Consider the following 12961-nt stretch of genomic DNA (forward strand, 5'->3'; position numbering starts at 1 on the left):
GTGAGGTTTACAAGTGGCTAAGGAGAAAGTCTGAAAGAAAAGGAGGGAAAGAAAGTAATCAAATGAAAAATAGAACAGACTACATAAAGCAAAAAACAAATATGAATGACCGGGGGAGGGTTGGAAATTATATAAGTATTGAACAGCAAGCACCCACTTGGACTAATCTAGATTTTCAAGGGAGAAAGAAGCCTCTTCTGTCATTAATATATGACACAAGTTTCCATTTAAAAAGAAAACCATTTCCTTATCTGCATCTTAACACCCTTTGAGAGGAGCGGGAAAAAGATTAATAGGGAAAAGGTCCAAGCACACAAATCACAAACCCCCAAAAATAGTTTCAGAAGTTTTCCCAAGCTCCACAAAGTTCACTTAATTGTAGAATCATAGAATACAAGAACTGGAACAGACCTCACAAGGTCATCAAATCCAATGCCCTGCCTTGGACCAAGCACCATCTAGATCAATGGTTCCCAACCTTTTATATACTGGGGACCGGCAAACCCATTCACAAACATTTGGTGAATGGGTAACGTTTTATTTGCATATGTGCATATTCATTATGCAAATACAGGATATGCAAATAAAATGTTGCCAGTGTACTAAAATATGTACCACAGCCCCAGGAGCCTCATACCCACCCTAACTCCTCTGCTCCCCCATATTATGTTATACAGCCCCGGCCATCAGAGCAACCGCCCACTGGGCAGCCTTGGCCTCAGCTGCCATGCAGTAGGTCCTGGTCCCACTTCCACATGGCAGCCTCCTCTGCCACACGGCCACGGCAGGTCCTGACCACAGGAGCAGGGCTCCTTGCCCTCCTACTGGAGAAGGACCCAGCCTCCCACCACGCGGCCACAGCTGCCCCACAAGTGCCTCAGCCAGTCTCCATAGAGCCCCGCTAGTCAGGCCACATAACAGTTGCCAGAACTGGGACCACAGTGAGGCTGCCCCAGTAGGGACAGCCTCCCCTCAGCCCTGGCTCCAGACACAGCACACCTGGCTGCCAGCTGCCCCATTCCCCATACTGTGTGGGGAAGTGGGTGGGAAGGAAATTAAAAGCTGGGGGCATGGCCTGGCAATGTGCCGCAGCCTGGCAGGCAGGGGTTCATGGCCCACAACTAGGAACTGCTGATCTAGATCATCCTTGACAGATATCTGTCTAACCTGCTCTTCTGGTGATGGAGATTCCACAACCTCCCTAGGCAATTTATTCCAGTGTTTAGCCACCTTGGCAGTTAGGAAGTTTTTTCCTAATGTTCAACCTAAAACTCCCTTGCTGCGATTTAGGCCCATGGCTTCTTGTCCTATCTTCACGGGTTACCATAACATAAATTTCATAAGAATCACCGTACTGGGCCAGAGCAAAGGTCCATCTAGCCCAGTAACCTGTCTACCAACAGTGGGCAGCACCAGGTGCCCCAGAGCAGGTGGACCGAAGACAATGATCAAGCCATTTGTCTCATGCCATCCTTCTCTAGCTTCTGACAAACAGAGTCCAGGGATACCATTTCTATCCCCTGGCTAATAGCCTTTTATGGATCTAACCTCCATGAAATTACCTAGCTTCTCTTTAAACTCTGTTATAGTTCTAGCCTTCACAGCCTCCTCTGGCAAGGAGTTCCACAGATTGACTATGCGCTGTGTGAAGAAGAACTTTCTTTTATTAGTTTTAAACCTGCTACCCATTAATTTCATTTAGTGTCCTCTTTCCTGTTAAGGAGAATAATTTTTCTCCTTCCTCCTTGTAACACTCTTTAGGTACTTGAAAACTGCTATCCTGTTTCCTCTCAGTCTTCTCTTTTCCGAACTAAACAAGCCCAATTCTCTCAGTCTTCCCTCATAGGTCATGTTTTCTAGACCTTTAATCATCTTTGTTGCTCTTAATCTTAGCTATAGGATCACCTGTCACTTATATAGGCACTCACCTTTATTGTGACCAGCAATGTGCATGCATCCAACTCCAGCAGAAGCCTGGTTTGGAGATGGCAATTAATTTGGTTGGTAATGATTACAATAGTTCCAGGATAGTAGGCCAATCGCACCTCTGCCTGAGAATGGGTTACACCCTACAATCCATACAAAGAGGTGACTATCTCTGAAACAGCCCTCTGGAAGGAGGAACTAATTCTAAGGCCTTCAGGACACGGAAGGTCTCTGCTATATGTTTGTACAGGTGCCTAGCATGATGAGGCCTTGGCCTCCAGACATTTCTATATTACAAAACAAAAACTACAACAGCAGCCATCAGGAAAGAGTGGAATATGAAGTACTCCCATTAAAATTCATCACAATATTTCTCTGCAAATATTGAAACAATGAGTCTGAAACATGCTCAATATTCCATCCACAGGTCTCTAAGTGAAGTAACTGTTCAAATACCTCCTTCCTAATTAATCTAAACCTCAATAAAAGGAAGACTTGTTGTGAACCGTCTCTTGTGGCATCCCTAAATGCACTTTTACGTGGGCCTCTGGAAAGGCATCAGGCTGCGCGCAGACAGTGAGAGAGAGTTGCTGAATTCTCAAGGACAGACCATTCTGCCAGATTAAACAATATTCACTCTCTGTCAGAAACTCCGCTTCAAAACTGCCAAAGCACGAGGAGAACGAGCACTGCTTAGACCTTTCTGTGCATGACAGGATAAAACACAAGATTCTTCCGCCTAAAGGAATTCAGATAATGAAATAATCTTTAATCTTTGTCCCTGCAAGGCACTCTCAACACCTGTTATCCTTGATACCATCACGGGCAAAACAGTGTGTGAATTCATCTTCAGGCTGGTAATTATTCCAGCTAATTATTCATTTGGATGTGGGGTGATTACCAATGCTCCTTCAGGTGCAATGCCAGCCACTTTTATTCTAGCTGATGCTTCACAAACAGAGCAGGAAAGTTGCTCTTCCATCCACTCCCCATCTTTGTAGAGATGAACTGTCATGTGCATTATGATCCAGGCTGCAGTGAAGCAGCCTGGATAAGTGGTTACAGGTAAAACTATTTTGAAAGTCCATCACAGGTCACTTTGCACAGCCTTAGGTAAAGCAATAGTGTGTAGGGACAAATGTTTATCCAGACCAATGGTTCTTATTGTTTTCCAACTAGCCCAGATTTACTCCTCTCAAATCAGGATCACCTTCCTATTCAACAATATATACAGACCTGGCAGATGTTTAATTGCATTTTAATTAAACACTGGACTTTTTATACTCAGGTCCTAGCTGCTCAAAACACTGGTGATCACACCTCTGCTACCTATTTACAAAGGGCAGACTGAGAACCCTTCAGACTAGAACAAGGGTCTCCAACCTTTTAAAGCAAGAGATCACTTTTTGAATTTAAGTGCAATCCAAGATCTACCTCAAATAGAAATACCTTTGCCTCACCGCCATCCCGCTCCTTCTCCAAGACCCTGTCCTCCCTCTCTTGCCCATCCTCACTCTCTTTCATCAAGCTGGGGCAGAGGGCTGGGTGCAGGCTCTGGTCTTGGATTAAGGACTTGAGTGTGAGAGGGGCTTTGAGCTGAGCGCTTGGGATGCAGGAGGGGTTCTAGGTGCAGGGTCTGGGAGGGTGTTTGGATGCTCAGGGCAAGGGCAGGGGCTCGGGGTGCAAGAGGGGTTTCATGACTGGAGTAGGAGCTTGGGATGTGGGCTCCAGATGAGCACTGCTTACCTCAGCTGGCTCCTGGGCAGTGGTGCAGTGAGGCTATGACAGGCTCACCCCTGCCCTGGAGCGCTCCCTAAAACGGCCCGAAAACTCCCTTCATACCAAGTCCTGTTGTGGCCCCTCTCTCCTCCCCCTCCCCTGCCCTGCACAGCAAACAGGAGGCTCCCCAGGGGGGAGAGACAGCTCCAAGGCAAAGGGAAGAAGATGAGCAGCAGTGCGGGGAGGGGCAGCTGAAGTGCCAGTGCTTGATAGCCTCTTGGCCAAACCAGTCAGGATCACCTGTCAGAGGCTCCAAGATCTACCAGTAGATCCCGACCAACTGGTTGGTGAGCACTGGACTAAAAAGATCATGACTCCAAGAGAACGAAATCCACAGAAACTGAACAACCAGCTTCCAGTATATTCGGAACAAAGACTTCGAAGGGCTTATCTACATAGAGAAGTTAGTATACAGTAAGCAGGGCTCGACAAATCATGTAATCTACTCGCCCGGGGTGAGTAGATTACAAGCCAGCACAGCCGGCGCTGTGCGATCTGCACATGCGCAGCTCTCAGAACCGTGTGTCTGGCAAGCAGGGCTCGCCGCCGCTTGGCGGGCCCTGACAGTAAGTTTGGGTATAAATTGCAAATGCACTAGCTACCCCCCCCCCCAACATCCCTGTGATGCTCTTATTCTGCACACAAAGAGTGCCTTTGGGTGCTCTAGCAGCCTATTAAACTAAAGCACAAAGGCACACCCTATGTGAAGTAAGGGTATCTACATGAGAGTATTGTGGTGGAATAACTAGTCTTAGCTTCTGCACCTGCTTCCCCCGCCGTCCTGCCCTCTTACCACAGGTACATGAAATACAGAAGACAACGTTGGCACTGATACTATAACTATAAAACTTTCACAGCAGCCAAGAGGCGGTCCCAGCAATCTCGGAGAGGTTTCCCACTTTTATCATCAGACAAGAATCTTTTCCCTTTTTTTTTTAAGCACAAAATTCTTGTCATCAGATGCTCAGAGTGATACTCGACATTCCTGCTGTTATGGCGATGGTAGACGTTCCTGCTCTGTTACCGTGATGATGGGGTGTCGGAGGAAAAATCCAGTTCCACATCCAGTCAGTCTGGGTGTCGTATCAGATGTAAGAGCTGAAGCTTATCAAAGCTCAGTGTTGCAGGGGCACTCCACTATGGAGGTTAGAATAAAGGACACAGTCTTTCAATGCCAAATAAAAGGTTGAAAGCATGAATTAATAGATAGATTCATATTTTTCCATTTTCATTTACCGGCTGTAACTATGGTCTGTGTGCCCAACTATATCTGATTGTGCAAACTCTGACTAGCTTTGTGACCTGAGAATCAGGCTGACTGATTTTGGAATCAGGGGCACACTGCACGGAGTGACAAATACGCACTAGAATTTATAAAATATAAGGAGGGAAAGTCATTTTCGGGGAAATGACTTGAGAAGATGCTTTTTAAATACACGTGCTACAAGTAGCCAGATCTTCCAGATCATCACCAATATGAGGTCAGACCTGATTGGTGAAATCTGACCCCAGTTAAGTGTTCAGTACAGTAGCCACTACAGCGAGAGCAAGAACTGTTTTAATAACTGGAGCCTAGCAGGACTGCCTTAATTGTCAATCCAACCTGCAAAGTGTGGATAATGGTGTATGAATTGGCACAAGGATCTGTTCTATAAAACTATATGGCTACGTCTAGACTGGCATGATTTTCCAGAAATGCTTTTCATGGAAAAGTTTTCCGTTAAAAGCATTTTCGGAAAAGAGCGTCTAGATTGGCACGGATGCTTTTCCATCAATAACAGACTGGATGGAAGGGATAGTTAAGCTGCAAGGTGAAGAATTAAAGTGAACCACACAGATAGTGGAAGGAGAATAGGGATTCATGGTGGCATTGTCAGGTTGCTGCAATGACAGCCTGGGCCAGAGTCAGCTAGAGATTGAAGACTCTTTTGGGAAAGCAGTTTCATTTGTCGCTCCTCTCTGGGAGTGAGTTGCAGGTACCAATGACCAGGCTTGTGAGTTTGGTGTCTCAGGATGACTGTTTAGTGGTGGAAAGGAGAATGGACAAGGGTACGTCAGGCACTTCAAGCCCTTGCTTCCTGGTTAGAGCTAGCAGGAGGCCGAAAGCTATTCTGGGCAAAGTCTCTTCTCAATCTGCCCCTGAAAGAACTGCAGCATGGAGATGCATGAGCCGTGAGGTAGGGTGTTGCTGAATTCCACTGTATCCAGTTATTCCTGGGGGAGAGGACAGAGGAGGGAATGCAGGCAGGCCTAGCTCACCCTCTGAATGCCCTGTGTGGAGGAGAAAGGAATGTTGTGCCCGGTGGCCATGTCTGGGTTGGGATAATTACACTTTGCCGTAGTGAAGCTCTTCTGTGCTTTCAATGGGTCTGTCGAAAATGACCCGCTTCAAAAGATCCAAAAAACAAGGAGTACAGGATCTTTCGAAACAGGGCATTTCTGTTGAAAATGCCTCGTCTAAACTGCCTTTTTTTTTTTTTTTTTTTTAACAAAAAAGCCCCTTTTCGGAAAAAAGCGACAGCTGCCATTATGCAAATGAAGTGCGGGATATTTAAATCCCAGCTTCATTTGCAATATTGACATGCCTAATCTACATCCCTTTATTGAAAAAGGGATGTAGTTTAGACCCACCCTAAGTATCACTGCCCTATAGAGACAGCAGGGCCCATGAAGTGGACAGGGGTGTACTTGTTCTGCATGTGGCCAGTAGAGGTGAGGAGCTGACTCATGGCAGGCACAGGCAAGGCCTCCTCACATGAAGGACTGGAGGTAGTGAGATTCCTCACACCTCGGGGTACGCCTGAGAACATACACACCATGCCCCCCAAAAAACGGAGTGAGACGGCTAGCTAGCTTCCACTCTGAAAGGGAAAGGGTGGGTTCCATGCCACTGGCTTCCTCCCACCTCCAGGAGTTGGCTCAAGAATAGAGATACAAGGCAGTGGGATGAACCACGATCAGTGAGGTAACAACTGGGGGGAACCAGGGACAGGTGAATATTCAACAGCCAGATACTCCTTGGTTGATATTCAACTGGCTAAATAGCACTAGTAGATGTGTACCTCAGCAATGGTTTTATTTGTCCTTCCACCGGTACAGATTCCTGTGCATTGGCAAGGCTTTGTGGTAGGCCGAGCGCTGCTTAAAAATATAATATGGCTCCTAAAGAGGAATAAGGAAATATTAAATTCCCGTTTTCCCCTGGGGAAAATCTCTTTCAAGATCTGCACAAAATAGTAACCAACATAATTTTGACTTAGGAAGATAACCTTGGAAATGGGGAGGGGGGATAGAATTTTTCTAATTTGTCTTTAGTTTCCTAAATATGAAATTACATAAAAACACACGTGCCATAAAGCAATCATTTTAATGTACAATATAGCACATTGCTTTGATTTGCTTTTTAATAACCACCACTCAGAGACTGCTTCAGGTTCTTAAATAATTGGGAAGGCAACTCCAGCCCCTCAGAATCCAGTGGTCATTAGCAATGAAAGATCCTAAATAGCTAACACAGCTCCAAGCAGCAAACTGGTTTTATATTCTTAAAGAGGCAATTAATAGTTTTGTATTGTTTTGTTCTCATCTGTTTGAGGGCTTTCTGTGCTTTGGTAGAGTATTATTTATGGCCTAGTTTGATATCAAGCAGAGCTTTCTACTGACTGACTGATGCCTTCTGATACAAGACGACATGCTAATGTGGTGCTGTCTGAGTTAAAAATAAGCAGCTAATCGTCTGTATATTCTATTCCTGATTCCCAAACAAGCCATGTCCTTTGGGAAATCACCTACCAGTAGCTTTTTCCCAGGTCATTAGGATCACCGTCACTGAGCCTTACACCACTCACTTAGCTCACAGGAAAGTAAGTCCATATGTTGACATTCTTTAGGTTATTGTTATTATTATTATTTAGGTTAAGGGTATTAACATGGCATGTGTGTTGCTAAATGTTTCCCATGGGGAGTAAATGATGCCTTCTCCCATCGAAAGCACAGAAGAGCTTCACTACGGCAAAGTGTAATTATCCCAACCCAGACATGGCCACCGGGCACAACATTCCTTTCTCCTCCACACAGGGCATTCAGAGGGTGAGCTAGGCCTGCTTGCATTCCCTCCTCTGTCCTCTCCCCCAGGAATAACTGGATACAGTGGAATTCAGCAACACCCTACCTCACGGCTCATGCATCTCCATGCTGCAGTTCTTTCAGGGGCAGATTGAGAAGAGACTTTGCCCAGAATAGCTTTCAGCCTCCTGCTAGCTCAAGCAAGGGCTTGAAGTGCCTGACGTACCCTTGTCCATTCCCCTTCCCACCACTAAACAGTCATCCTGAGACACCTAACTCACAAGCCTGGTCATTGGTACCTGCAACTCACTCCCAGAGAGGAGCGACAAATGAAACTGCTTTCCCAAAAGAGTCTTCAATCTCTAGCTGACTCTGGCCCAGGCTGTCATTGCAGCAACCTGACAATGCCACCATGAATCCCTATTCTCCTTCCACTATCTGTGTGGCTCACTTTAATTCTTCACCTTGCAGCTTAACTATCCCTTCCATCCAGTCTGTTATTGATCTTGCTCCACTCATTGCCCCTGGCAGAAGTCCCACGACTATTCAAATCTCCTCCTCTGTACATTTATCCTTCCATGTCAACTCTACTATCGGTTCCTGGTAGGGTGACCACAATGTTCTAATTTTATAGGCACAGTCCCGCTATTGGGAGGGTGGTAAAGCAGTGGAATGGGTTACCTAGGGAGGTGGTGGAATCTCCATCCCTAGAGATTTTTAAGTCTCGGCTTGACACAGCCCTGGCTGGGTTGATTTAGTTGGGATTGGTCCTGCCTAGAGCAAGGGGCTGGACTTGATGACCTCCTGAGGTCTCTTCCAGCTCTATGATTCTATGATTAGATGCCTATATAAGACAGGGCCCCAGTTATCCCCAATTTTTCACACTTGCTACTTGGTCCCTCTAGTTCCTGGACAAACAACTTGACTTCTCTTTCCTCATCTACTCCCCATCTGCCATCCCTACATTTTGCTTTTAAAATCCCTGCTCAGCTTCTCCTTCTCATTCTCTTTACCATCCTTTGCTGTGAGCCTTGGTCAAGCATCTTCCTTCTTCATTTACATCATCTGCAAAATTTCTCGCTCACCAGTCAAAATTCTGGTCCTTGTTTGTTTGTGTGTGGGTGTTTTTTGTTTGTTTGTTTGTTTTTGTTTTTTGCATGGATCACCCTTCTAACAAAATATCCATTTTATCTGGACCAAGTATCCAACAAATAGTTCTCATCTGTGCCTCAATCTTCATTAGGCAGCAGAGAAGTCACTATGCTGCACTGGGCATAATGGTTGAAAGGAAGATCCGAAGCAAGAAGTTACCTGTACATTGAAGACATCTCAGCCCATATCTTCCCAGCAACCTTTTCTGAGCAAACAACTAGATTAAAATCCATAAAACCCCTACACAAGAGAAGAGCAATTGTCCAATACTCGCCCATGGTATGTCCCGAAGTACAGAAATCACTCATTTCTGTCTAAGTCCACTAGACACGCAATTGGCTCCCAGGCCTTTTGGAAGGATAAAGCCACTAGGCATTCTAGTTCAGCTGGAAATCTGCCAAAATTCAAACGAATGTTCATCAGTTGCTCATTACATATGCTGACTCTGCCTTTATTACATCAGCTCTGCAATTGCACAGTCACCGCTCCCAATACATCACATGGGAACATGGCGAGCAATATACCAACATCTGGCAAGGCAGCTGTGAACAAGTGCATCTGTGTGATGTGGGCCGGCTGAGCATCCATTAATACGGAGAGCACATGCATACCCAAATGGATTTCATCAATATGTCGGACCCCCCTTGTCCAACACCCTTGGGACCTGACTGGTTCTGAACAATGGAGTTTCCTGGATGAGGGGAGGTCAAGGCTCCCTACCTGGCTGTAGGCTCTGCTACCAGGTGGGACTGCGCTTCTGGATGCTGGCTCTGCTACCTCTAACCCTGGCTGGGGTTGTGTACTGCCAGCCCTGACCAGGGCTGTTCTCTCCTCTGGGGCTGGGCTCCCCACCACCAGCTCACTCCAGGATGCTCCTGAGCCTGGCCAGCCGAGGCCCTCTGGTTCAACAATATTTGTGGTTCTGCCAGACCACGGATGTTGCCAGACCAGAGAGCCCCAGGTTTTAAAGGTTCAGCCTATAGTTTGTTAAATAAGCCTGGGAACTTTTTATTTTTGGATTTTACTAAAAATAAAAATATCTAAACTTAAGCCAGATCACGAGTGGAAGTCTCAGCTGAAGGCTTTCATATCCAATTTCCTAATCATTCACAAAAAAGTCAAATTAGGGTGTGATCATGGAATTATTTTACCCCTCTCCAACGTATTTCCACAGCGGAAAAGAACTTGAGTTGAAAATATGGGAAATCTTTAGACATTTGCTTTCGCCATTAGAAAATAATACTGTGCCAAGTACAAATCCAGACATCTCTTGTAATGACATGAGCAAAATGAACGGAAGATTGAATTGTAATCTTATCAGACTCCATCTGCGGTGCTGCAGGCTGACGAGGCTGCGGCTGGACTGGAGGGGCCAGGAGCACTGGCAGTGGGCAGTGGTTTGCTATGGTGATGCTGAGTGCCCCAGTGGCAGGTCCATGGGCTGCCATGCCAGGGCAGCAGGGCTGGTCTCACATGGGGAGCCTGCCAGGAGACTAGGCAAAGAGTGGAGCCGGGCTGGCGGGGCCGTGGGGGGTCAGAAATGACCTCCCCCGCCAGTCCAACAATATCCCTCCTTCAGGACCATTCAGATCCTGCGGGTGCCGGATCAGGGAGGTGCAATCTGTACTAAAAAATACGGGAAAGCAGCATTTTTCTTCTGCAGACCCCAGGCAGTAAACTGTCAAAGCTGAATTAAGTCAGTGTTCAGTTGCAAACTTTTGAAAGACCAATTACAATCTTTTATGGGTTTGTTCAAACATTTCAAAGTTACGAATGATCCATTTGAGGTGTTCGTAGCTCCGAGGTTCTACGTTTCTTATTGAGGTCTCAAGCTAGAGCCTTCTGTGTCCAGCAGGTGTCTATAGTACTGTCCCAGTTTGGTTTATAGTCCTTCTTGAACTCTTATTTTCCTTTTCTAACACAATTTGATAGGTATGTGCCATTTTACAAACCTCTGACTTTTCTGACGGACATTCAGCACATCAGAAACATGCAGCAAGTATGGGAAATGAGCTCTCCTAGAAACAGCCTTAAACAGCGGCAGATGAATCCCCCTCCTCTGCTGCCTCCAAACCGAAGCCATGAAAACCAACAACAGGAAAAGCGGGTCTTAAGCATATACGCTTGTGCATTATGCAGATTCAAAATGGTTTAATGGAAGAAGAGTACAGAGTATCCACCCCAGTCTTACACAGTTCTCATGACTAACCAGTTTTAGCAATGGACCAGCTATTCACACTGACACTTGCTGTGGAGAAACTTTTGTCTTTCAGGGAGGAAAAGTTAAATACCTGCAAACAACACAACTCTTGTCATGCAGTTCCTGTGTAGACACAGCCTAAGTCAGGTCTAAGGCATAGAGCATGGTGAAGCTTACACTAGAGTTGCGTTGATACTTGCTCTGCAGCTACACAGAGAATCTCAGTCTCCAGAAATTCAAAGGGATTTTAGTTTTTAGAAGCGGTACAGACCTTGTAAAGTTTGCTCCCCTGTGCACCAAAGGAAGGAGACTAGAACAGATGACTCGAGAAGAATATTTCTTTTGCAAATCCTACATAAAAGGTTTTAGACTCTGGTTTAAAAGCACAGCCCGGTCTACCAATCAAATGCAGACTTGCCAGCACAGTATGAAACAGGACAGACGCCGAACAGGATGAAAAGGATTGTCTGAATTAAATCAATTTTTAAATAAGTCAAAATGAGTTTCCTGGCCCGTTTTGGACTCAAAAGGCTCTCCAAATTTTGCCCATAGTCAGAATATATTTCACTACTTTATTATGGTTAAACTGGCAGATAAGATGGTATGAATTACCTCTCAGGTTATCAGCTGCATTAGCTGTGGTGGAGGTTGATGAATTTCCAGGTAGGTTGGTTTTGTTTTGTGATTTTTTTGGTTGCGTGCCACCCGTTCACAAATGTATTCTCATAATCAATGGCCTTGCTACCATTTCTTTCCTTTGCTTAGGAACACCCTTACAGCAATGTCTTCTTTAAAAGGGGCTTTTCTACAGGAGATAACGCTTGGAGAAACAAAAAGGAAATTTGTACCAATGGACATTTACTTGTCCAGTCTTATATTTTGTTCCCCTTTGTATTTATTCAAACCATTTATTTGTCAGGACTAGATATTCCCTTTCACTTCTTTGAATGGAAGGAAGCACAGTCAGTGGCTAATGTCTTAGCAGGGCACAGAATGGGGCAGATGGTTCTCTGGCAGGCCCACCCCGTGTGCTACATTTGAAAACGCGCCCCCTATGAAGATCCAGATCTCTGGCTGGGAGGAGGGAGGACAGGAAGACAGATGGCCTCCTTCCACAGCATCCCCATTTCCTCTCTTCCTGAAAGCCCCTGACAAAGGGAAACCAGGCAATGCTGTTTCCATTAAGAGCTTTATTGTGCTCAGGATTCCCCTTGTGTGCTGTAAGCCAGGCCCTGCTGGAAGAGTGCTTGATAGGCAGTCACAAGCTGGGGAACCCCAGGCAGTACAGCTCCTGTGCTTGCCTGTGGACCGCAGACCCTATGGAAGAGATTGAACGACACATGGGGTTTGTGTGTGTGTGGAATCACAGTGGTTCTGAGCAGAGAGCCCTCCTGTCCAGCGGATTCTCAAAGCCTCCTCTTTGGGAGCTGAACCTCCATGACACTTTCTGCAGCAAGGCAAACCAGCCTCTTCAGTCCCATGAAGGGCCTCATGCTCCGTTTATATAGGCATTTTCTACCTCTGACCTTCATCGTGGTATTGATCACATAATGACGTCAGTCACCTGATCACAACATCATATATACAACCATGGAATCACAAAATCAGCTTTTGTCCCACAGACACACAGATGGGCAGTGAAGGAGCCAATTTTCAAATGTAAAGGGCTTTGGAATGCAAAATATATGAAAGATTTTTGCCCTGCTATCCTGTAAAAACTTTCCTAATTCATCTCTTATTCGAGAGTTAGATTCCCTCCCCCATATCACTATATAGTCTTCCTGCCCCTCTGTAAATTACATCTTTCAGTTAAAATCACTTTTCTTTTTTCCATCCAGC

The sequence above is a fragment of the Pelodiscus sinensis genome, chromosome 14 (genome assembly GCF_052426305.1).
Source record: "Pelodiscus sinensis isolate ZL-2025 chromosome 14, ASM5242630v1, whole genome shotgun sequence".
In the NCBI taxonomy this organism is placed as follows: domain Eukaryota; kingdom Metazoa; phylum Chordata; order Testudines; family Trionychidae; genus Pelodiscus; species Pelodiscus sinensis.